General features: G+C 37.7%; 1 long non-coding RNA gene across 1 annotated transcript in view; it reads left to right on the top strand.

Moving 5' to 3' along the window:
* The window catches only part of LOC129659630 (uncharacterized), an 87,646-nt gene extending 63,109 nt beyond the window's left edge, over positions 1–24,537 (top strand). The window contains exons 7-11 of the long non-coding RNA XR_008718158.1: positions 5,814–5,865; positions 8,144–8,176; positions 21,559–21,617; positions 22,191–22,378; positions 23,464–24,537. This is a non-coding gene — a long non-coding RNA (uncharacterized LOC129659630). The remainder of the gene's footprint in view (positions 1–5,813; positions 5,866–8,143; positions 8,177–21,558; positions 21,618–22,190; positions 22,379–23,463) is intronic.
* The last annotated feature ends 2,231 nt before the right edge of the window (positions 24,538–26,768 follow it).

The raw sequence follows: 26,768 nt of genomic DNA, 5'->3' as shown, positions 1-26,768 counted from the left end.
TTAGTGGACTGTTTGTCCTGTGCATTCCATTCTGGTTTAATGCTTATTCAATGACAAAAGGGATTTCTTTCTCTTCCGCTTTTGGGAAAATTTTACTTTCAAATATACTAATGTTTTAATATAGTTGCCCATCACTGCCACATGGATTCTCATATAAGTATTTATTTAACTGAATGGGTATAGAAAGTATTTATAAATGCGATCACATAATCAGAGCCCATTACTTGTGATGCGAGGCATAGGGAAGGGAAGTTTTCAGGTTACTTTTATTTTGTTTTTTATTTAAGCAGAGTTAATTTACAATGTTGTCTTTATTTCTGATGTACAGCAAAGTGATTCTGTTATACATATATACACACTCTTTTTTTAAATATTCTTTTTTCCTTATGGTTTGTCATAGGATCTGGAATATAGTTCTCTGTGCCATACATTATGACTTTGTTGTTTATCCATTTTATATGTAATAGCTTACATCAGATTACTTTCAAAATTTGCTTTTAAAAGCAACTTGATGGCATATACTGAGAGTATTTAAGAAATAGCTGATGCTATTACAGAGCCATTAGTTATCATCTCTGCCAATTCACTGAAGATAAAAAACAATCTGAAAGTTACAGATAAAATATATATGTGTCTGTACGTGTGTATAATATATCTCAAAATAGCTTTAAAATGAGTTTGGAAATTATATGCTGATGACACTAATGTTAAATTTCATGAGATTCTCTAATAAAACAACAGACCATCATTTTATTTACCAAAAACTTGAAAAGAACATGCTTTGAAGAAAACTGTATCAGGCCAATAGTGTATATAATAGAATACAAATGCACAGGGAAAGGGAATAAGTGATATACAATGGAGTTTGCATATCAACTTTTATATTTTTTCAACATAGTTGAGAACAGACTAAGATGGATGGTTTTTGCTAAGTGAACATCCATCCAATAAGCAGAATGTTTTGATGTCACAAAATAGCATTTAGCATTTCAGTCAATGACTTGCAAGTCTGAATGGGATGTTTGCTCATTAACTCTGCACAGAAATCAAGTATGGAATGATAGAACTCATTCACTCATTTATCCATCTGAAACTCCTGTGCTCTATGGCAGGCACAGAAATAGATACCAGGAATTCCCCGAGAGATAACGTTTCAGTTATTAAAAATATGAGATTATCAGGGAAATATAATCAAATAGAATTTTAATTACAATTATTATCTGTGATAAAGAAGAAAAATGAGTTCTTTGGGGAGGGCTTATAAAGGGGAGGGTACCCTGTGGGGATGGAGGAGAGAATCCCTTAGAAAGTACCATGTGAGGTTCTGTTTGGAGGATAATAGAGGTGGGCAGTGGTGTTGGAGAAGACTCTTGAGAGTCCCTTGGACAGCAAGGAGATCCAACCAGTCCATTCTAAAGGAAATCAGTCCTGAATATTCATTGGAAGGACTGATGCTGAAGCTGAAACTCCAATATTTGGCCACCTGGTGTGAAGAGCCGACTCATTGGGAAAGACTCTGATGCTGGAAAAGATTGAAGGCAGGAGAAGGGGACGACAGAGGATGAGATGGTTGGATGGCATCACCGACTCAATGGACATGAATCTGAGTAAACTCCAGGAGTTGGTGATGGACAGGGAGGCCTGGCGTGCTGTGATTCATGGGGTCGCAAAGAGTCGGACATGAATAAGCGACTGAACTGAAGATACATTAGGTTGAAACAGCAGTGAATGTCAAGGGCCTGAAGCAAGAATGAGATGGGTGCATTTGAAACCTTAGTGTGACAGGAGGCTCAGAGTGAAGTGTACCCCCTTTGTCAAAATGGATAAATGGATGGCCTTGTTTAGCCTTTAAATTTAAGGCTTAAAAATTGGCTTTAGTCAAGGTTCCTGTTTTTTGATATAGCCAATTTTGGGGCTCTTATACAATTCCAGAATTTTATATATTTATTCTTTTCACATTATTCCATAATTGCTTATCCTATTTTTTGTAATGAATGACGATTGAAAATAAAGTTGCATGGCTCTTGGCAACATGTATTGACATGAGGAGGAACTATTGTTTTGGACATTTGAATTTGTAGTCTCTGTGTGCCATCCAAATGTAGGTATCCTGTGAAGAGTTGGCTACATGGGCTTGAATCCAGGAGAGGGATCCAGGTGGAGAGACGTTTGAGGGACATTCATCTATAATCATATTTTAAATCACTTAAACAGATAGGTTGCTTCAGGAAGAAAAGAAAAAGTGGAGAAATTAGAAAATCTGAAGGTTTTGAACCAGAAGAGGGTGAAGAATGGAGTAAAACCAGACCAGTGTTTAGGGAGAGAGTATATCATCCAAAGGAGAGAGGGAGTAGGAACAAAAGGGGGAGAAAAACATCATACTTTATGGAGATGTGAGCATGTTTCAAGAAAAAGGAGATAGTTAACATGGTTAAGACAAATACAAGCTCCAGGAAAAGGAGAATTGACAGGCTCCATTGGCTTTCATGTCCTGGAGCTCAGGGTAGAGGCAACATTTGGATCAGTGTACTAAGGAGTAAGTGGAACGGATAGGAGAAGGTACAGTATTTATGTACAAATGCCTTTTGCTTTTCTTCAGAATTTCTCTGTACAAAGAACGAAAGATTTGAGGGTGAATGAATGATGGTGATGTGAAGAAACTGGATCAGTGGAAAAGGAAAGTTTGAAGAAAAATTTAAAAAGCCTGCTTTCAATGGTAAAGGGAGATTTCTTCCCCTGGAAAAAGAAAGATCAAGGAGATAGTGAGGGCAAGCAAGTGTGTCATGGGTCATGGAGGGACATCTGCTGAAGGCTTCAATTTGCTCTGGGTTTCAATCACTAGCTAGAATAAAGGACCATGACATTTCAGAAGTTTCAGGTACTACAAAATCTGATTGGATTTGCAGTCTATAGAGCGTCTATGCTTTTCTCATTTGTGCAAGGCAGTGTCTTTTTATAGTTTCTTAACTAGGTCAAAGCTAAATGGTTCAATTCTCAGCCACTCTAGTTTTTCTTGTTGAGGGGACAGAGCTCTCTGTGGTCTTAGTAATTTCCCTGTTTTGTGTATTCTTTGTTTTCTCATTGACCCCTTTTTAAACAAGGCTCTAATAGAGTAGTCGATATAAATTAATGTCCACATAGACTACATCTACCTGAGAAAAGTGCTAACACACCTGGTCTAAACTTTGTCCTATAGAGACACCTAGGATTTCACATAAGCTCAGTATGGATCCTCCCTGACTTGTGATGGGGGTTATGTCCCATAAACTCGTCTGACATTGAAAATATTGTAAGTTGAAATGCATTTAATATGCCTGACCTACCACACATTGGGTTTCCCGGTGGCTCAGTGGTAAAGAATCCACCTGCCCATGCAGGAGACTCAAGTTCAATCCCTGGATCAGGATGATCCCCTGGGCAAAGAAATGGCAATCCACTCCAGTATCCTTGCCTGGAAAAATCCCAGGGGCAGAGGAGCCTGGTGGGCTACAGTCTAGGAGATTACAAAGAGCTGGACACAACTTAGCACCTAAACAACAACCTCACCTCACAGCCTAGCTCAGCAAGAGCTCAGAACACTTACACTGGTCTATAGTTGGCCAAAATCACTGAACCCAGAGCCTATTTTATTACGAAGTGTTAAGTGTTTCACATAATGTATTCAATGCTCTACTAAAAGTAAACAACTGCGTGGTGGTCTGGGTACAGAATAGTTGTAAGTGTCTCATTGGTTTACGCTCTTGATCTTGAGACTGCCTGAGAGCATCATAAGAGTATGTCTCATACTCTAGCCTGCTCACCTTGGAAGAAGTCAAAATTTGCAGTATGTTTTCTACTGAATGTGGTTGCTTCTGCAACGTTGTAAAGTCAAAGTTTTAAGTTAGACTGTGCTGTTCTCCTTCCCAGGGGAATCTAAAGTGTGCCAGTAATACAAGGGTGATTATGAGATGTTTTCCACACCATTAGAAGTTTTGCTTGGTAATACTGTGACCTAGAATTTCTTAAACTAGGTTTCCATGAACTGTGGATGGATGTTATGGGTTCACAGAACCCCGAAATTTCATGAAAATTGCTTGTTCATTGACTTATTTTAGGAAATGGTACAGAGGCTGTTATATTATCAAACAGTAATGATCCTCAATTTGCAAAAGACTATATACTATATTTTTCTGATTATTTTTGTAAGGAGCCTAAAAATGACAGGTAATATAAAATTACTCTTGGAATTTAACATTTTTCTCAGGGATAAATCACTTATGAAAAATTAATTTATCTAGAATCTGCATGGATCTAATTCAGATTTTCATCAAAAGTTCTTTCCTTTCTGATTGTATGACAAATTCATACTACTAGTATAATTTTTATTGCAATAAAGAAAATAGTTATTCAACAAATGTTTAGAAACCATTTCCTCAGCTAGGAATTATGTCTTGGAGACATAACAATGGATACGGTTATTTGAAATTCATTTTTATGTTCTCAGAAGATTAAAAAAGACTCTGTTTAAAATGTGCCATTTATTTATCCAGGCCTCTGCAGGTGTCTGAGAGAGCTGTAATTATTGTAGTAAATTGAATTATTAAAACCATAGCCATAATTTTCCCTCCAAATGCAGAGCATGTAATATAAGCTAGTGTAAATAGCTTATTATGTCAATTCCAAATAATATTTTAGTCCTCAAAAGAGGTGAAAAGATTAACTTTAAAATCTTGAGTGAATTTTCAACTAGATTAAGGAACACAAAGTTTCTATCCAATATGAATATTTAAAAAATAAATATTTATGTTTATATACAAAGAAACTGCTCACTACTTTCTTAGCATATTGTTTCAGTGGGATCATTATAAATGCTCAGGTTAACGCTGGACTTTTAGCAATTTTGAGAAAGTTTTTCCTGAATCATTTCTTATGTTAAATGCTATAGCAGCAGTATATGAACAATGCAGAACTAAGCGATGTAACTGAAAGCTATAATTGACCACATCTCATTCAGATAATCTCAAGTCCTTATGCCTTAGTCATCAAGGAGAGAGGTCTTGGACCATTACATAGGAAGCAGGAATTCTAAGAGGATAAAAGAAATGTTTTTCTAGAACTTGATAGCATGAAGTGCATTTTTATGCTTCTTCCTTGTTCTTTCTCGAATGTTGAAGGCAGTAGTGATGGTAAGATGTTTTAGTTTGAGATTTATTTGTGGAGACTATCTTAATTTCTCCGTACCTTGGAGAAACCAGAAGACCAAAAGAGTAACTAGGAAAATAAAGTAAAGGAAAGTGACTTAAGTCAACGTGGTCAGTTAGACTATTCTTCAGAAAGACTATGCATACTCATTGTTGCCATGGAAACACACTTTCTTGCTCTGTTCATGTCTAATGTGGATATGCTGCTTGCTTTGGCTAGTGGAATATTAGCAGACATGACTCAGCAAAGGCTTGAAATTTGTCTACACTTTGGGGATTGTTTTCTGGCATCTCTGCTATTGCTAAGAGAATAATTTTCTTTTTGCTAACGTACTTTTGTCAGAAAGAGGAGAGAAACATGGAGTGTAGCCAGACCACCCAGCCAAATCTAGCCTAGACCAGACAAACCTCAGTTGACTTCAATTTATTGACTTAAATAAATGTGTATTATTATATACTGCTAAGGTTTTTGTGGCTGTTTGTTATGTATCAGTATTGTTGTTGTTCAGTATTATGACATACCTAATCAATAAATACAATAATCTAGCTTACTTATGTAGAAAACTTGAAAGAATGAAACTCAGGAAATGCAAGAAAAGCCAATTGTTTACTGTTTTTGTTTTTCTAAAAAAGCAAGAAGATTCCTTGGGACCCAATAGTGAGACCCAGTTGCCTCGTTGCACAGGTAGGAGATAAGAAAACAAATTTCCAAATATTAAAGGAAATAGTAAACTTGGGGATTGGAATGACATGTACATTCCCAGGATTCTTGTTTCAAGACTGATTAATAAGTCTAACATGGAGCACAGAGATCGGATTTTAACCATAAGCCCAAGTCAAAATGAGGCAGGTTGCCCCAAAATAACTAAAGAACACAAATGTCAAGACTGAAGTTCTAAGTTCTTCTAGTAAACATGTGACTTTCCTTGCAATACTCCCTCAGGAACTTGGTAAAAACAAGATGCTCTGGGTTTCAGGTATCCATGATTCTGGTTCCAGTCACGTTTCTTATGGTGGACAAGCAACCACTCTGGGAAGATCTGAGATCTCATGTGATATCATAAAAGGGAATTATAAGAAATCATTTATATCCTCAATAAAGTGAATATTCAGTGGGTAGGATAAGAGCATAACCTTTGGAAGGAAAGGACAATAATGTAGTAATTCAGATAGAGGAAAAATCAATGTTCACTGTTATTGAATAACAGTTATTCTCTTAGCGCAATTCTCTCTTAGCACCAATATTTTAATAACACATTTTAGTAACAATAAAATAGTGGCAAACACATAATGCACTTTTAGTTTATATGTGTGATATCTTTTAATCCTTTCCACCCCACAAAAATGAGCTAAATCCCTGGGTGGGAAGATCCCCTGGAGTAGGAAATGACAACCAGATTCCAGTTTCCAGCACCTGTGCCTGGAAAAATCCCATGGACAGAGGAGCCTGGTGGATTATAGTCCATGGGGTTGCAAAGATTTGGACATGACTGAGAGCACACACACACACACACAGTCCAGCAACAACAAAATCCTTCACAGTACATTCCAATTTTACTTGGATTTTCTATAAGAGGGGGCTGAGAACACAGCTGTGCAACTCACCCATGTTCAAGGAGATAAAGTGAAGTAAAAGCTGGTATTTGAGCATTTGGTCCACCTCTACCACCCTTGGTCCTATCCACAGCACTATAGCGTCCCTAATCTATATGGGGTTGCAAAGAGTTGGACACAACTGAGCGACTGAACTGAACTGAATCTATAAGGAAAAAAAATCTCAGGTCAAAGCCAGTTCACTTTCTACCTTCACTGGAAACATGATGCCTCGAAGGAACTAGAAAGTATCCCTATGTGAATACTGAAAAAATGAATACAACTCCCCACAGATACAGACTACAACTCGTAAGAGCCCTGTCTGTCTCAGAGACTGTACTATATATTTAGTTGTTAAGCTACAGGTAAGCCTTTTGACATATAGTTTAAATATAATGGGTAATTGCTTATTTGCAAGGCTAAGCCCCTCAAAACACGGATTTTTTTCCCATGTTTATTAGAAGGCTTATTCAGTTCAGTTCAGTTGCCCAGTCGTGTCCGACTCTTTGCAACCCCATGAATCACAGCACGCCAGGCCTCCCTGTCCATCACCAACACCCAGAGTTCACTCAAACTCATGTCCATCAAGTCGGTGATACCATCCAGCCATCTCATCCTCTGTTGTCCCCTTCTCCTCCTGCCTCCAATCCCTTCCCAGCATCAGGGTCTTTTCCAATGAGTCAACTCTTCGCATGAGGTGGCCAAAGGACTGGAGTTTCAGCTTTAGCATCATTCCTTCCAAAGAACACCCAGGGCTGATCTCCTTTAGAATGAATCTCTTTGCAGTGCAAGGGACTCTCAAGAGTCTTCTCCAATACCACAGTTCAAAAGCATCAATTCTTCGGTGCTCAGCTTTCTTCACAGTCCAACTCTCACATCCATACATGACCACAGGAAAAACCATAGCCTTGACTAGACGGACCTTTGTTGGCAAAGTAATGTCTCTGCTTTTCAATATGCTATCTAGGTTGGTCATAACTTTTCTTCTAAGGAGTAAGCGTCTTTTAATTTAGACAGCCATGATTCATATTTTAAACCTCTCCACTGAAACAACTCAAGGATGATTTGCTTTTTTATGCCCCTTGTGGCGAAGTGGTGAACTGCCAGGCTGAGCATGGCTGGTGGCTCCATCACAGCAGATCCATCTGGCCAAATCCTAGTGGACAGATCAAAAATGATTCTGTCAGAGACTATTTTATGCGGTGAAACTCTCGTAAATTTCATAGAACAAAGACAATTTACAACCCAACAAGAGAGACACCAGATATATGTGCTGAAAGAGAAATTTGAAAAGGAAAGTTGTAGCAAAAGCAAGCAGGTGACAGTGATGGATATTTTTCTAAAGAATTGCTGTCTCCGCTCTCTTTCAGTGTCTGCAGACTTGATTTCTGCAAGTCCTGTTGGTAAACAGTTTTTTCACCTGGGTCTTTAAAAGATCAACTCAGGTATCCAGGTAAATAAGAACATTTCTGACAGACTTGATTATTGTATGCTGCTTTGTAAACTATTTTGAAGGAAAAAATGTGTTGCAAATTCTAAAGTTTGGTTGGTTAATTTCTCAAGTCACTAAATATTTTGATTTTGCACTAGTTCTAGTTTTCATTAGGAGAAGTATTCAAAAGTGTTTGAGGTGTCTGTTGTAGTCGTTTTGTTTGCTGACTTGTGTGCGATCCATTGCGATGCCATGGACTATAACCCACCAGGCTCCTCTGTCCATAGGATTTCCCAGGCGAGAAAACTAGAGCAGTTGCCTTCCCCGGGGGATCCTCCCAACCCAGGGATCAAAACCACGTTTCCTGCACTGGCAGGTGGATTCTATACCACTGAGCCACCATGGGAACCCGTGTTTGATATATGGGTATCTCTCAAAAACATGGTGTATCTTTAGTGCATTCTTAGAATATAAAGTTGTTTTAAGACATAAACTGTCTACAAATGCTTTTATTTTGAACTATATTTTAATTCAAGTTTCCTTCTGGGCTAAATCTATTTTCCCAATCTTTTTACTATTTAGAATTAAGAACCTAAACTCAGGAGTGTGTTGGTAAATGTTTAAAAACTGGCTCTATGGGGATGCTGGTTTCTGGTGCCTACCAGTTTCTGTGGTGTAAATACTCCCACCATGGTTGACTGCAAGCTACTGATATGCTGCCAGCTGGCTTGCAGAATTCTTGGATATCTAACAATTAGTCCTCCAGAGCAGATGCCAGTTGGTTCCAGCATCTCACTGGGAAACTCCAAAAATGTTGATTTTTAGCAGTTTTTTTTTTTTCCCTCAGATTTACATGTAAAGAAAAATTAATGGGAATAACATTCGTTTTCAAATGCTCATGTTCTCTTTGACCATTTGTATTGTCAGTGGATAAACTGAGTTTATATTAAGACAGTCTAGTACAGTTCAGTTCAGTTCACTCACTCAGTAATGTACGACTCTTTGCAACCCCATGGACTGCAGCACGCCAGGCCTCCCTGTCCATCACCAACTCCCAGATTTGCTCAAAATCATGTCCATTGAGTCAGTGATGCCATCCAACCATCTTATCCTCTGTCATCCCCTTCTCCTCCCGCCTTCAATCCTTCCCAGCATCAGGATATTTTCAAATGAGTCAGTTCTCCCCATCAGTTCAGTCAGTCAGTTCAGTCGCTCAATCGTGTCCAACTCTTTGCAACCTCATGAATAACAGCATGCCAGGCCTCCCTGTCCATCACCAACTCCCGGAGTTCACTCAGACTCACGTCCATCGAGTCAGTGATGCCATCCAGCCATCTCATCCTCTGTCGTCCCCTTCTCCTCTTGCACCCAATCCCTCCCAGCATCAGAGTCTTTTCCAATGAGTCAACTCTTCACATGAGGTGGCCAAAGTACTGGAGTTTCAGCTTTAGCATCATTCCTTCCAAAGAACACCCAGGGCTGATCTCCTTCAGAATGGACTGGTTGGATCTCCTTGCAGTCCAAGGGACTCTCAAGAGTCTTCTCCAACACCACAGTTCAAAAGCATCAATTCTTCAGTGCTCAGCCTTCTTCACAGTCCAACTCTCACATCCATACATGACCACAGGAAAAACCATAGCCTTGACTAGACGGACCTTTGTTGGCAAAGTAATGTCTCTGCTTTTGAATATGCTGTCTATGTTGGACATAACTTTCCCTCCAAGGAGTAAGCGTCTTTTAATTTCATGGCTGCAGTCACCATCTGCAGTGATATTGGAGCCCCAAAAAATAAAGTCTGACACTGTTTCCATTGTTTCCCATCTATTTCCCATGAAGTGATGGGACCAGATGCCATGGTCTTCATTTTCTGAATGTTGAGCTTTAAGCCAACTTTTTCACTGTCCACTTTCACTTTCATCAAGAGGTTTTTTAGTTCATCTTCACTTTCTGCCATAAGGGTGGTGTCATCTGCATATCTGAGGTTATTGATATTTCTCCCAGCAATCTTGATTCCAGCTTGTGTTTCTTCCAGTCCAGCGTTTCTCATGATGTACTCTGCATAGAAGTTAAATAAGCAGTGTGACAATATACAGCCTTGACATACTACTTTTCCTATTTGGAACCAGTCTGTTTTTCCATGTCCAGTTCTAATTGTTGCTTCCTGACCTGCATATAGGTTTCTCAGGAGGCAGGTCAGGTGGTCTGGTATTCCCATCTCTTTCAGAATTTTCCACAGTTTATTGTGATCCACACAGTCAAAGACTTTGGCATAGTCAATAAAGCAGAAATAGATGTTTTTCTGGAATTCTCTTGCTTTTTCTATGATCCAGTGGATTTTGGCAATTTGATCTCTGTTTCCTCTGCCTTTTCTACAACCAGCTTGAACGTCAGGAAGTTTACAGTTCACATATTGCTGAAGCCTGGCTTGGAGAATTTTGAGCATTACTTTACTAGCGTGTGAGATGAGTGCAATTGTGCGGTAGTTTGAGCATTCTTTGGCATTGCCTTTCTTTGGGATTGAAATGAAAACTGACCTTTTCCAGTCCTGTGGCCACTGCTGAGTATTCCAAATGTGCTGGCATATTGAGTGCAGCACTTTCCCATCAGGTGGCCAAAATTTTAGAGCTTTATCTTCAGCATCAGTCCTTCCAGTGAATATTCAGGACTGATCTCCTTTAGGATGGACTGGTTGGATCTCCTTACAGTCCAAGGGATGGTCAAAAGTCTTCTCCAACACCACAGTTCAAAAGCATCAATTCTTCGGTGCTCAGCTTTATTTATAGTCCAACTCTCACAACCATAAATGACTCCTGGAAAAACCAGAGCTTTAAGTAGATAGACCTTTGTTGGCAAACTAATGTCTCTGCTTTTTAATATGCTGTCTAGGTTGGTCATAACTTTTCTTCCAAGGAGCAAGCGTCTTTTAATTTCATGGCTGCAGTCACCATCTCCAGTGATTTTGGAGCCCAAGAAAATAAAGTCTGCCACTGTTTCCATTGTTTCCCCACCTATTGCCATGAAGTTATGGGGCCAGATGCCATGATCTTAGTTTTCTGAATGTTGAGTTTTAAGCCAACTTTTTCACTCTCCTCTTTCACTTTCATCAAGAGGCTCTTTAGTTCTTCTCTTTCTGCCGTAAGTAAGAAGGTCTAGTACAGGAATGGATATTTTGATACAAAGGATCCGTGGAAAGATTTTTCTTTTATTAAAAGTCACTATAAATCTAACAGTAAGGACAATAGATCAATGATAATCTATAGGTGAGAAATTATTTAATTATTGGGTAGAAATGTCTAATTTGTGATGAATGTACATTGTTTATTTAGGTTGTTACCATTTGTGTTAATGAAAGTAATGAGTCAATAAATACTCTGAAGAAACTTACTGATAAAATACTTGATGATATCAGATTGTCATGAGATGTGCTAATGCTAGCATATCTCAAGAGATATGGTAGATTACCTTCCAGACCATTGGAGTAAAGCAAATCACGTGAATTTATTGGTTTCCCAGTGCATATAAAACTTAGTTTTGCACTATATTGCAGTCTAATCAGGGTGCAATAGCATTATGCCTAAAAACCAATGTTTAGCTAAAAAAAAAAAATACTTTATTGCTGAAAAATGCTTACCATCACTTGAGCCACGAATGAGTCATAGTCTTGTTGCTGGTGGAGGATCCTGCCTCAGTGTTGATGGCTGCTGACTGCCCAGGTGGTTACTCATGGTTGGGGAGGCTGTGGCCATTTCTTAAACTAGGACAACAATGACAACATTAAACTAAGACAACATGAGGTTTTCCACAATGATTGACTGGTCCTTTCACTTGAACACTTAGAGGCCATTGTAGGATTATTACTTGGATTTATTTCAATATGTATATCTCAGGGAATGGAGGGGCCCATGGAAAGGGGGAGAGATGTGGGGCATGGCTGGTTGGTGGAAAAGTCAGAACACAAAAGCACTTCTAAATTGAGTTTACAGTCTTATATGGGCACAGCTCATGGTGCCCCAATACAATTATAATAGTAACATCAAAGGTCACTGATCACAGACCATCATAACAAATAGAATAATAAAGAAAAAGTCTAAAATTTTCTGAGAATTACCAGAACATGACACAGAGGTGTGAAGGGAGCAAAGGATGCTGGAAAAACGGTACCAATAGACTTACAAGTCACTGGGTTGCCACACATCTTCAGCTTGTAAAATAAACAATGCATTATCTGTGAATACTGATGACATGAAGTGCAATAAAAAAGGTATGACTGTAGATTCCTTGAATGTGATTGCTGTGCCAGGATAAATTGTACTTCTCTCAAAAATGCATCCAGATTCTGATCACTTCTTTTCATCCTCAATGTTACTACTCTCAAAACAAAGAACTATCAGCTTTCCCCAGGATTTTTGTAATAGTTTCTAAAATATGCTCTCTATTTCTACTTTTGTTTCTGAACCCTATATTCAACTTGTTCATTTAGAGTGATTTTTTCAAAACTGAAATTCTGATCATAAAAGGGTTTTGGCTCTCAAATGGATTCTCATCTCACCTCTATTAAAACCAAATTGCTTGTAACGTCTTAAAGGTTTACATGTTGCTATATGATCTAAACCTTCTCCATTTAACTTTGTGTCTTAAAACTAAGCTGCTGGCCCATTTTTCTCAACAGCTAGGCACTCATCTCCTTGGTGTTGCTGCACTCTCTCCAGGAAAGTTCCTGCCTCAGGCTCTTTGCACTGTGATTTCCATGAAATGCCATTTTAGGCTGTGGTGCATAGGGTAGCAAAGAGTTGGAGACTCCTGAAGTGACTTAGCATGCAGGCACATACACAACTCAGCCCATAACCTATCTTATGTAGGTTTCTGTTGAAAATCACCTTCTTAGGATTTTAAAGTTGCATTTCTCTATCCTTATACTTTCTACCTTCCTTCATCAGTTCATTTTTCACTTGCACGTAAAATAATTTTACATACTCGACATTTTGGCTGTGCCCTAGCTTCCCTGATAACTCAGACAGTAAAGAATCTACCTGCAGTGCAGGAGACCAGGGTTTGATCCCTGGGTCAGGAACATACCCTGGAGAAGGGCATGGCAACCCACTTCAGTACTCTTGCCTGGATAATTCCCATGGACAGAGGAGCCATGGTGGTCTACCCCTGGTTGGGTTGCAAACAGTTGGATAAATTTACTTCTGCTTCATTGATTACACTAAAGCCTTTGCATGGATCACAACAAACTGTGAAAATTTTTCAAAGAGATGGGAACAGCCAGACTACCTTACCTGCCTCCTGAGAAACCTGTATACAGGTCAAGAAGCAACAGGTAGAACCAGACATGAAACAATGAACTGGTTCAAAATTGGGAAAGGAGTACATTGAGGCTATGTATTGTCACCCTGCTTATTTAACTTCTATGCAGAGTATATCATTGGAAATCCCAAGCTGGATGAAGCACAAACTGGAATTGATCGCCAGGAGAAATATCAATAACCTCAGATATGCAGGTGACACCATCCTTATGCAAAAAGCAAAGAGGAACTAAAGAGCTTTTTGATGAAAGTGAAAGGGGAAAGTGAAAAAGTTGGCTTAAAACTCAACATTCAGAATACTAAGATCATGGCATCTGGTGCCATCACTTTATGGCAAATAGATGGGGAAACAATGGAAGCAATGACAGATTTTATTTTCTTGGGCTTCAAAACCACTGGAGATGGTGACTGCAGCCATGAAATTAAAAGATGCTTGCTCATTGGAAGAAAAGCTATGACCAACCTAGACAGCATATTAAAAAGCAGAGAGATTACTTTGCTAACAAATATCTGTGTAGTCAAAGCTATGTTTTTTCCCAGTAGTCATGTATCGATGTGAGAGTTGGACCATAGAGAAGACTGAGCACCAAAGAATTGATGCTTTTGAACTGTGGTGTTGGAGAAGATTCTTGGGAGTCCCTTGGTCTGCAAGGAGATCAAACCAGTCCATCCTAAAGTAGATCAGTCCTGTATACTCATTGGAAGCACTGATACTGAAGCTGAAGCTCTGATACTTTGGCCACCTGATGTGAAGAGCCTACTCTTTAGGAAAGACTCTGATGCTGGGAAAGATAGAAGGCAGGAGGAGAAGGGAATGTCAGAGGAAGAGATGGTTGGATGGCATCACTGACCTGATGGACATGAGTTTGAGCAAACTCCTGGAGATGGTGTAGGATGGGGAAGCCTGGCATGCTGCAGTCCATGGGGCCCAAAAGAGCTGGACATCATGGAGAGACTGAACAACAACATTTTACTTTTACATTTGATTATAATTTGTCTTTCACTGCTAGAATATAAAATGAAGGAAATTTTTTTTCTATTACTGTACCCTAGAAGTTTCCTGGTACATAACAGTTGCTGGATAAATATTTGGGGCATAATTGCATAGTTTTTGAGAAAAATATTCCCAAGAAAACTTTTTAATTGTGTTATTTATCAAATATTTTCATTTGATTACAAAACTATGTTATACTGCTCTACGTATTTACTCCCTTGAATAATTCAGCTAAGAAGCCTAAGAGTTCATTATAAAGATAGCAAGGAGAAAATGAATAGAATTGTTAAGTTTTCTCACCACCAAGCCCATCACCACAAGCATATTCCTCCCAAACTGTTGTGTGGAAAGTGGTATCATGGAAATGGTAGAAGAGAATGCTCAAAGAAAAGAATCTCCACTGAAATAACTATCAAATTGATAAAACAGCAAAACAAAAACCTCAAAGCAAACAAACAAAAAACCTGAATGAATAAACTTAATCAGGAATTGAAAACATCAGGGGAATGCTCAATGAAGAAAATGACTGCTAAATTTTGCTATTTGAGAGCATCCCTGTCCAGTGACTGAATAACTGCAAAGAGAATGCAGCAGAGACTTCAGTGACCACACAGGAAAATGAATACAGTCTCTGTAGCAAATAGTGTGGAAATGTCATTTAAAAAAAAAAAAAAAAGAAAAGATGACTGCAAACCTGCAAATCAACAACAAAAAGTATTTGGGGGAGATAAGGATCTGCATTTCCAGAGTCACTTTATTCAAATATTCAAAATGCCTAGTTTTTGGGAAAAACAAGGCAAGACAAAACAAAATGAGGGATAAAAGAAATGGGGAAGTATGGCCCATTCACTGGTAAAAATTAATTAACAGCAAACCTCTCTGTGGAAGCCCAGGCATTGAATGCACTAGACAAAAACTTTCAATCAATGTCTCATATACTTGAAGACCAAAAGGAACCTTTGAGGAAATAACTAAAGGAAGCTGGGAGAACTATCTATGAACCAAAATAGAACATCAATAAAGAGGTAATATGAACCTAATATTAATTCTGGAACTTAAAAATGCAGCCATTGAAATAAAACTTTCACTAGATGTGTTCAACAGCATGTTGAGCAGGTATAAGAAAGTATCAGTGAATTTAGTAATTAGACCATTAAAATTTTCCAGTGTGAAGACAGAAAAAAAAAACAAAACTGAACTGACCTATGGAGAACAATCTAATATACCAACACATGCATTATGTGAATCCCCAAAGAGAAGAGAGTAAAAGGTAGAAAGAATATTTAAGTAAATAATAGATTAAAAACTCCCAAATTTGACCCAGCTATTCTACTTCTGGGTATATACCCCAAACAAATCATAACAGGTACTCAAACACATATTTGTACAAAAATAGTCATTGCAGCATTATTGACAATATCCAAAGGGTAGAAAGAACCCAAATATTCATCAGTGAATGAATGGATAAACAAAGCATATCATATATTTACATTGGAATACAATTCAGCCCTAAAAAGAAATAAAGTACTGCTACATATATGTTACAACATGGATGAACCTCAAAATGAAATGAAATAAGCCTATGTTACAACATGGATGACCCTCAAAATGAAATGAAATAAGCCACATATAAAACCTCACATATTGCATGAAACCATTTACAGGAAATATCCAGAATAGGTAAATTCATAGACATAAAATCAGATTTATCGTTACCTAAGGCTGGGAGGAGGGGATGAATAAGAAATTACTGCTTAGTGGGTATGGGAATTTTGTGGGGGAAGAATAAAAGTTTTGGAACTAGACAGAGGTCGTGGTTGAACTACATTGTGAGCATCCGAAATACCACACAGTGGTGTGCTGTAAAATTGTTAATTTTATGTTGCATGAGTTTGACCTCAATTAAACAAAGAACTATTGCTAGGCAGTTATTTCTTGGGTAAGCTAGTCAGCATCCTTCTTAAGTAGCCCACAAGGGGTTCAAATCGTCTTTAACAGATAACTACAAATTCATGTATGTTTACCATGTATGCTTTAATTCTTGTGAATAGCAAAGTGTTTTCTTTCAATTCATATGTCTTTTAGAATTCTGATCTTTATAAATGAGCTATTTCAAACCAATATTTACTGTGCTTTTCTTCATAGAGCCAAATAAGAGGAATAATTTGAGAATTTTTGAAAAGTAATCCTGTTTAATGTGGTTTAACTTATGTGGAGAAAGTCATTGGGAAGGAGAAACTGCTATTATTAATTTAAAAGTTACCTGCCATGATCTAAAACAAAAACAAGAGCAAAACAGAAATTTATGCAGAAGTGTCAAAATTGTATAATCTCTGGCTTTTGCCCTCTCCTCCAATCTGCTTCATCAAAAGTAACCATTTTTAATAGTGCTTAGTATTCGGTTCTTCCAGTAGCTATCTTTACAAATTTAAACAATTTATGTATCTGTCAATTGCTTAGTTTATCAACTTGTATTGAATTTGGTTGACTCCATTTTTAAAGAATAGGAATTAAATGCAATTTTATCTTCAGCTCAGTCCTCTTCATTTTTTCATTTAAATCATTTTATTCCATTGGTATACTTTATGATTTTTAAATATATTTTCTGAGTCACCAACTTCAGATATTATATTTTTATCTTCCAATTCAAAAGGTAAGAAAATTATTCTCTATTTCTAACATCTCTGGTTCTAAAATGTCGGCAATTTTAAGGTCTTTAAAATGTCAGTGTTTGTAGCATTTACATTTTATTCTGTAACTGTAATTGGATCTTTCCTTTGTCTTTATAAGTCTAAAAATGTTAGCCCAGTCAATAAGGTATTATAGTTAAATGAGTATTCATGGCAAACTAATCATTTGACTAAATGCATAACTGAGACATCTTTGTTACTAAAAAGATTGGCAAAAATGTTCTCTCACACACCACTGATTTTAATGTATTTAAATTATGTCAGGTCAAAAAGATTTCATTTTCAGTCTTGGAGTTCCTTGCCTTCTTGAGGTTGCTTTGATAAACAATACACATGGGAAATATAGGTAGGTCTATTTAAAACTAAAAGTGCTGTGAACCCTCTCTTGATCAATATTTGATATTGATCAACTGAATTAAAATTTTCAGTGTATTTGTTGCCTGTTTAAAGCATCAATTTATTTCTTTCTTCAAAAGAACTCTTTATAACTATTTTAAAATTTGAAAAGGTTTGAAAGTAGTGTTGGTTGCTCAGTTGTGTCCAACTCTTTGTGATCCCATGGACTGTAGCCTGCCAGGCTCCTCTATCCATGGAGTTGTCTAAACAAGAAAAATGGAGTGGGTAACCATTCCCTCTCCAGGAGATCTTCCTGACCCAATGATCAAACCTGGGTCTCCCATATTGCAGGCCAATTATTTAACATCTGAGTGTTCATATATGAAAGTACTTTAAAATGAATACTTGAGAACAATATATGCTGGGTTAATAGTTAATTCCTCTATAACTTATTGCCTACACGTACATAGAACTAGAAATACAACTGTAGGATATCAAAAAACTCCCAAAACAACATTGTAGATATATTATAATATGGTGAATGGCATACAATTATGCACATATATTTAGTTGATAGCATTTTTGTGGTTGTTTACTCGCCAAGTTGTGTCTGACTCTTTGCAACCCTATGAACTGTATGTAGCCTACCAGCTCCTCTGTCCATATTCATGCTTATATTAGACAGTAGCTGATATCTACATTTTTGAGGGAAAACATTAGAAAGGGTTATAGGTCCCAACTCCCAAAATTAATATCAGAATTGCAGGAAATATAGTTCTAAATAATTGGAAATTATTCATCTATATATGATAAATGTATTTAGTCACAAAGTATTATGCTTATTATGGCATGGCATAATAAGCTACATACTTAATAAGCTGTGATAGCAACCGAACCCTAAATTGGTTTTGCATGATTCTTTCATCTTCTCTACTAGCAAGCATACAGGTGCAATAGAGGATGAAGGTAAAGATCAGGGCACTGAAATCAAAGCTGAACTTTTATTGTACTAGTAGTTCATTTACTTACTGGATATGTCCATTATTCTCTGTAAATCCTAAGGTTCCTCATCTGTATGAAGGTAATTATAATAATAAATAATATTACTGAGTTGCTGAAAAGATGAAAGGATTATGCATGATCATATCTAACTTTGTCAGTGGTAACTACTATTAATGCTACTCATTACATTTTCTTATAAAGAACAGGCCTGTTGTGGACAAGCAGAGGCAAATGGGGCAAGGTGTTTATATATATATATATATAGTTTGAAGACCATCCCTCATTCAGATTTATCTTCTGTGATATAGGATTAAAATAATATCTATCCTGCAGAGTGGTCATGATCATGACATTAAGAAGAATATGAATTATGTGAAACTTTGTAAACCATAAATGCTCTACCAATATTAGATTTTGGAATGGGTTATTAGGATAAGATAAAACATTAAAAGAAATCAAAATAGGCATTTACAAACATTGTCTCTGTGCTGTGCTGCGTGCTTAGTCGCTCAGTTGTGTCTGACTCTTTGCGATCCCATGGACTGTAGCCCACCAGACTCTTCTGTCCATGGGGATTCTTCAGGCAGGAATACTGGAGTGGGTTGCCATCTCCTTCTCCAGGGAGTCTTCCTGACCCAGGAATGGAACCAGGCTCTCCTGCATTGTGGGTGGATTCTTTCCCAGCTGAGCTACCAGGAAAGCCCCTATGTAAGTGAAAAAAACATCGTTTCTAGCTAGGAATATGCTCAACATTTGTGGTAGGATCTAGTTGTAAATTAAGCTAGGTCTTTAATAAGTTGCTTAGCATCACAATTAAGATCACTGTCCAAATTCTACAGTCATTTTGTCACTGGAATTACTTTGGATATATTTCAATAAATGCATTGTGGCTGGTAAACTCTAAAGCAGGATGCACCATTAAAAATGAAAAAAATAAGGATTGAGGGTTAGAATATGTTTCTCCTATGCATATTAATTTCTATTTGAAGTGAAATCCTATGATATAACCACTAATTACAGATTATGAACCACTGTGGATTAAATCAGTTGCCAGTAATCACAACTAAAAAGCACTGGGTTAGGATTCAACATGAGATGACTCAACTCCAGAATAAATTCTTTAAAAAAGATGCATAAAGAAGCCTATTTATATATGGAAGAAATAACAAAAGATTCATTTAAAGGGCACATCTTCATGGATCTTCCAGATATCCATGATGCTATCCAAAAGACAGAATGCAAATGTTGTTTTGTCAGATCATTTATTAACTTCTCTCCTGTGTATATATATTATCCTGTGTGTGCTCAATCGCTCAGTTGTGTCTGACTTGTGGTGAGCCCATTGACTGTAGCCTGCCAGGCTCCTCTGTCCATGTGATTTCCCAGGCAAGAACACTGGAGTGGGTTGCCATTTCCTTGTTGAGGAGATCTTCCCGATCGAACCTGTATCTCTTGTGTCTCGTGCATTGGCAGGCGTATTCTTTTCCACTGAGCCACCTAGACTTGGGGAACTTCAGAATATGTAAATATGAAGGTGAAAAACAGGATCAGGGAAATTCTCTCCTTAAAGAATAACCAGTCCCCTTCAACTATATTTCAAAAACAAGGAAGTTGTAATTTTGAGCACATTAAAATTTGAAATGGTATTTTTAATGGAGCTGGAATTGAAGGAGTTAATTTAGCCAAGCAACAGTAGAATCCAAGTCCAGAATAGATAATATTGGCAGGTGCTTGGAATAAATAACAACTGCAGACCTGTCATGGCTGTGTCTGAATAATGGATTCATTCATTTTGGTATTTTTAATACAATTGTAAACTGCCATTTTCCTCACAGTTTAAAGCAGATTTTCTGATGATATAGCTATAAATGTGAAGACCAAATTAACTTGTCACATTTGACTGGCTGAAGTATTTCCCAATCCCATTTTTAGGGTATTGATAAAATCTCAATAATCAAGGCTTAAATCAGGAGGAAGAATGACATTTGCAGGATCACAGAAATGTCCCAAAGATGAAAGATATGAAGAAAGTTGGTTAATATGTGGTTGTTTATGAAGTACAGAATCTCATATTAAAAATAAAAACACACAATCCTGGGATTAATGTCAGTAAGTCAATATCCACTGTCAGAAACAGCATTATCATGCAATATTGACTGACACTTAAATTTTTTTCTTTTATTAAATTAACTCTGTCTCCTTAGAGAGTTGTCTATTTTGAATAAGTTAAATTTACACTCCCCATCTTAACCCATCTGTCTGAGAATATAACTAGTTTTGTCTAGGTAGCAATAAACTGATTCACGGCTCTGCAAGAATAATACTTAGTGTAGGGACTTCCATAGTAGTCCAGTGGTTAAGCCTCTGTGCTCCTAATGCATGGGACCTGGGTTTGATCCTTAGTCAGGTAACTAGATCCCACATGCTGCAACTAAGACCTAGCACAGTCAAATAAAAACAAATATAAATAAAATATTAAAAAAATAAAAGAATAATACCTAGACAGTGTAACAAACCATCATCTTGAGGAGAAGAAAGTTTTCTTATGAAGGTGTACATCTTCAGATGAACCTTTGGTGGGCAGGGCTAAAGGCCAATCCCACTAGCATTATCAGGGGTTAATTTACAGAACTTTTCCTGGGAAATTTTTTAATGAGAGAAGCATCTCCAGTATTTCATCGCATAAAAATACTTCCATCATGCAGAATCAACTAAATGAACACTGCCTTTGGGTTTCTATTGCTGCTCTAACAAATTAACACATACTTAGCATTTTAAAAGCAGAAAACCCAAATCAAACAAATTAGGTATTTCACAACTCTGAAGGTCAGTAGTCCTGTAGATTCATCTGGCTTCTCTGCTTGAGGTTTCACAAAGCTGATATGAAGGTGGTAGCTGGCCTGGGTTCCTTTCTGGAGGTTCCTAGTGGAGGCAGTTTCCAGACTCACTCAGGTGTTGACGGACTTGAGTTCTTTGAAGTGACAGAGCTGAAATCCCTGTTTTCTTGCTTCTTGTTGCCCAGGGGTCATTCTGAGCCTCACTGACGCGACTCATCATGGGTTATCAACAACAATGGTGACTGTATCCTTTTCTTGCTTTTAGCCTCTCCCGCCTCATCTTCCTCTGCAAAAATCTGACTCGTTGGTCTTTCTTTTCTGCTGTTAAGTGCTCATGGGATTACAGTGAGCATATTTAACAATCCAGGCTGATCTTCTTGTTTTAGGGGTAACTGAAGAGCAACCTTTGCACAATCTGTGCATGCTCACTCATTTGCATTTGACTCTTTGTGATCGTATGGACTGTACCCTGCCAGGCTCCTCCATCCATGGGATTTCCCAGGCAAGAATACTGGAGTGGGTAGCCATTTCCTACTCCAGAGCATCTTCCTGACCCAGAGGTCAAACGTGTGTCTCCTGCATTGGCAGGCGAACTCTTTATCACTGAGCCACCTGAGAAGCCCATACAATCTGTGAAATCCCATAAAATATATAAGGTAATATATTCATTAGGGGACAAATATCATGGGGAACAAAACCCTGTCTACCAAACTACTTTTCTTTTAAAATTTTTATTTTATTCATCATGGATTGTCTGCTTTAATTTTGACTTTTAAAAATTTCACATTAAAATATTTATCCTGACTCCCGTGGCCAGGGGCAGTGGCCGGGAGGACCAACCCCACATCCAAAAAGCCATCGCTGCACGGGCGCAGGAGGGCCTAGAGGAGCTATCACATGTTGAAGGTCAGGAAGGGTGGCGGTGAGAAGATACCCTTCGTCCAAGGTAAGAAGCAATGGCTGTGCTTTGCTGGAGCAGCTGTGAAGAAATACCCCACGCCCAAGGTAAGAGAAACCCAAGTAAGACAGTAGGTGTTGCAAGAGGGCATCAGAGGGCAAACACACTGAAATCATACTCACAGAAAACTAGTCAATCTAATCACACTAGGACCATAGCCTTGTCTAACTCAATGAAACTAAGCCATGCCCGTGGGGCAACCCAAGATGGGCGGGTCATGGTGGAGAGATCTGACAGAAATGTGGTCCACTGGAGAAGGGAATAGCAAACCACTTCAGTATTCTTGCCTTGAGAACCCCATGAATAATATGAAAAGGCAAAATGATAGGATACTGAAAGAGAAACTCCCCAGGTCAGTAGGTGGACAGGGAGGCCTGGCGTGCTGTGATTCATGGGGTCGCAAAGAGTCAGACATGACTGAGCGACTGATCTGATCTGACTGACTGTTTTGGTGCCCCATTGGGTGTTTGCATATTAGGTGAATGCCTCATTCACCTTACTATGATTTGGGCATTGTAGTATCACTACCTGTCAGTTGGAATTACAAAGGGCATCTCAAATGTATCATGTCTAAAACTGAACTCCTGATTTCCCCATCCAAAATCTGCTCTTTCCTTAGTGTTCCTTATTTCAATAAATATCAATAAATATCACTTCAGTTGACCAAATTACTAGGTCAAAATTCTTAGAATTCATCCTTGATTACCCAATTCACTGTTTCCCAATAACCACTCAGAGTGAGATTCAAATACCCCCCTGTGATGTGTATGCCGTCTGTAATCTGGCCCTTGGTCTTTTAACATATTTTCCCTTGATTACCTTACTCCAACTATAACCACGCTGACCCTCCTATTGTTTAACCAATATACAAAATAAGAACCTAACCAGACCTATTTCTTGTGCTAGAAATTTATTCCAGATTCCACTTAACTCAGTCCCTAAATTCATTCACATCCTGCTTAAATGTCACCTTCTCAGACCCATCCCCAGTCTTTGTGTCTTAATTCTTTTTTTTTTTATCATTACCTGACTACCTACCATAATATTTAACATGTGCTTGTTTTCTCCTATATGAATGCCTCATAGGGACAAATCTTGTTTATTTGGTGTTTTTTTCTTTTTTTGCTCTCAGACATATCTCCAACACCTAGAACAGCCCCTGATGCACAGTCCATGCTCCAGATGCTGAAGAAACACTTGTTGATTAATCGGCAGATGCATTTAACCCAACTGTATAAAATACAATATACTGTGATTTTATGGAACATAAATATGGGCTGATGAAATCTAAAGCCCCATGATATTTGTGGAAAATTTTAGATTCTAAAAATTGTTAATCAATTTGTATCAGAGTTCAAAGTGTACTCATAATATAAATGGACCTTTCCTCAATCAGATGATGTCTCCAGGCCAAAGGATTGTAGATTTCTGGATATTCATATTAAGAAATTATGTGTATCAGATCAATGGCATTACAAACAATTTACAAGCAGGAAATTGATGGGCAGAATATTACTAATTTATCTTAATCTTGTATAGCCCCACTTGCTGATTTAATAACACTGCTACTGCAGTCACTTCAGTCGTGTCTGACTCTGTGCGACCCCATAGACGGCAGCCCACCAGGCTCCCCCATCCCTGGGATTCTCCAGGCAAGAACACTGGAGTGGGTTGCCATTGCCTTCTCCAATGCATGAAAGTGAAAAGTGAAAGTGAAGTCGCTCAGTCGTGTCCGACCCTCAGCGACCCCATGGACTGCAGCCTACCAGGCTCCTCCATCCATGGGATTTTCCAGGCAAGAGTACTGGAGTGGGGTGCCATTGCCTTCTCTGATTTAATAGCACAGGATCCATGAATAAACAGGATCATAAGTTACAAAGTCAAAGTTACATGGTACTGAGTGAATCAGTTTCACAGAGTTCTGGTGTGGAAGTAGTTTATGCTCTATGTTCCATCAAACTAAGTTGAATTATGGACACTCTTTGCTTAGGAATAATCTAATCTTTATTATCTCACCAGAGGTTGATTATATTCGTACATGCATTACTGGGTTAGGCACTATGTGGAGAGAAATCTGTATAATAATGTTTCTGTATAATAAATAAATAAAATTTGGGTGTGAGGTATTGTATATGTGCACCAAAACCTTACGTATATAGGAAACAAAAATACAAAAGTGTATTTAAATGGATAAATAAGTATTGAGAATCTATGATATTTAAAACAATTTTTCAGAAGGCAGTGGAGCTATTTTAAGTACACTCATCATTCCTGGGTTACTTAAAATAATTAGATTTTAATAGAAATATCTCAGGATGAAAACAGGTCATTAGAAAAGACCCTGATGCTGAGAAAGATTGAAGGCAAAAGGAGAAGGGGGTGACAGAGGATGAGATGGTTAGATAACACCACTGAACTCAATAGACATAAATTTGAGCAAACTCCTGGAGACAGTGGAGGACAGAGGAACCTGGCATGCTGCAGTCCATGGGGTCACAAAGAGTCGGACTTAACAACAGTAGTGACTGAACAACAGTAAAAACAGGTCAATTAAGAAATAAGACTATTCTGGTGTGAGAGCTCAATCCATGTGATCTAGGAATGTTTTATGCAAGAAGTATCTGAACAGAGAGCTTCTTTAAAAGGCTGAAAAGAGGTATGCAGAATATTAAAGGTTGAGAAAGTACCACATGATGCAAAGTTACAGGTACATTTTAATTACTGTTAGTAATATTAACCAACATGTATATAATGCATTGCATTTTGTAGAGTGAAGGCAAGTTTTGATTTAGAATGAAAAAGAATTCCTATATATTGATTTTAAATTATTTCTCTGGATTCAGAGAACAGATTAAATTTTAATAGCCCTTTTGACTCCTGTAGACACTCTGACCTGAATTTATTATTCATTTCTGAAAAATCCATTGTTAAAAATGAATTCTTTGTTCAGGAGTGTGCTTTAAAATTGTAACCATCTGGAAGGTTTAGTGCCTTTAACTCTTCATGAGTTATTGGACTGTCTGCTTAGAACAAATGGGTTTACTTAAAAGAGATACGGATGCTGAGTACATTACAGAGCACTTTGAATTTCCTCCATTCCCTTTTCCTAGTAGATCCTTAAAGGGCCAAGGTGAAGTTTGCAGAAACATGCTGGTTCTCCTTTAGGGTTTTGCCAGAGATTGGCTTTTCATGTATATGTGAGAAAAGGGACCCTTCCAAGTACAGTTGAATAAGATTTATAGTAAATATAGGAGCACAATATTCAATATTTCTTAAAAGTATTGGGAACTGGGGGAGTAAATTGGTAGGTCAAATTCTCAGTAGCTGATTTCTGACTTCAATGATTTCAGGTCAAAGGAATTGTCATTGTGACAAAATGGTTTTGATTTACCCATCTATATATTTTGAATTCTAGTAATAGACTTTTGCATTCCACCTGTTTAGTTAAATGCTTTGTTCTGTATGAAAATTCAACTGCTTCTTGCAAACGTCGCAGATAAAATTTTACCAGTTTTGCAGCTTTGTGTTGCATGGGCATCTAAAAGCATTTTCTGAGAGTCTATATAGTAAACAATATTGAAAGTATGTGAGTTAAAGAAAAGGACAATGCCAAAGAGGCAAAGAGCTGCAGAAGGGAAGGAAAGAAAGCCCAAGGCTTCCTTAAGGAACCCTTCCATTAACATTTTGCTCATGACTTTGTTTCAGTTAATTACCTTCTTTACATGAAGTACGATGCCTTTGTCTGCAAGCATAGTAAACTGTGCATCACTGTGGCTCTTCCATCCTGCTGCATTACATAACTACAAATCGTGGGACTCATACGAGAGAGTCATCTCATCAGGGCCTAGTGTGCATGCGAGCATAACATTCCTACAAATGTATTAGTGGATGAAAAGACAAATTCCAAATAACCTGAATGAAAGAAAATAATAATGCAAAATTCTATATCCCAATACAACATTCTATATCCTCTTCCCTATCAAACAAAAGAAAGCAATGGAAAACTATGTATACATTCCATGATAGGAAGTGTTGAGTATCTACCATGTGCCAGTCTCTGCTCTAGGCATGTGACACGTATCAGTGAATAAAAGAGATGAAGACCCTTGCCCTAGTGAAGCATAATTTCTAGCAGAGAGAAGTCAGTGTAAATGTAGCCTAATCAAAAATCATTATTTAAGATGTTTGGAAAGGACAAAAGTCACAGGTTAGAAAGTCTGGGAGTACAACTCAAAGGGGAAATATGCAGTTTCCATGGAAAGGATGATCAAGCATTAATTAATCTGTGAACAGTTATTTTCCTGTAAATTGAAATACTCAAATTTAGTTAGAAAGGCAGATTTTTTAGGAAATTGTAGGAAGTAAACAAAGAATCAAGTTATACCGATCTAGTTTAGTTTAATTAACAGTAATCAATACTTATTAGCCAAGTTGTCA

Source organism: Bubalus kerabau, chromosome 8, assembly GCF_029407905.1.
Source record: "Bubalus kerabau isolate K-KA32 ecotype Philippines breed swamp buffalo chromosome 8, PCC_UOA_SB_1v2, whole genome shotgun sequence".
NCBI lineage: Eukaryota > Metazoa > Chordata > Mammalia > Artiodactyla > Bovidae > Bubalus > Bubalus kerabau.
Note: the sequence above shows the minus strand (reverse complement) of the source record. Positions and strands in the feature narration are given on the sequence as shown.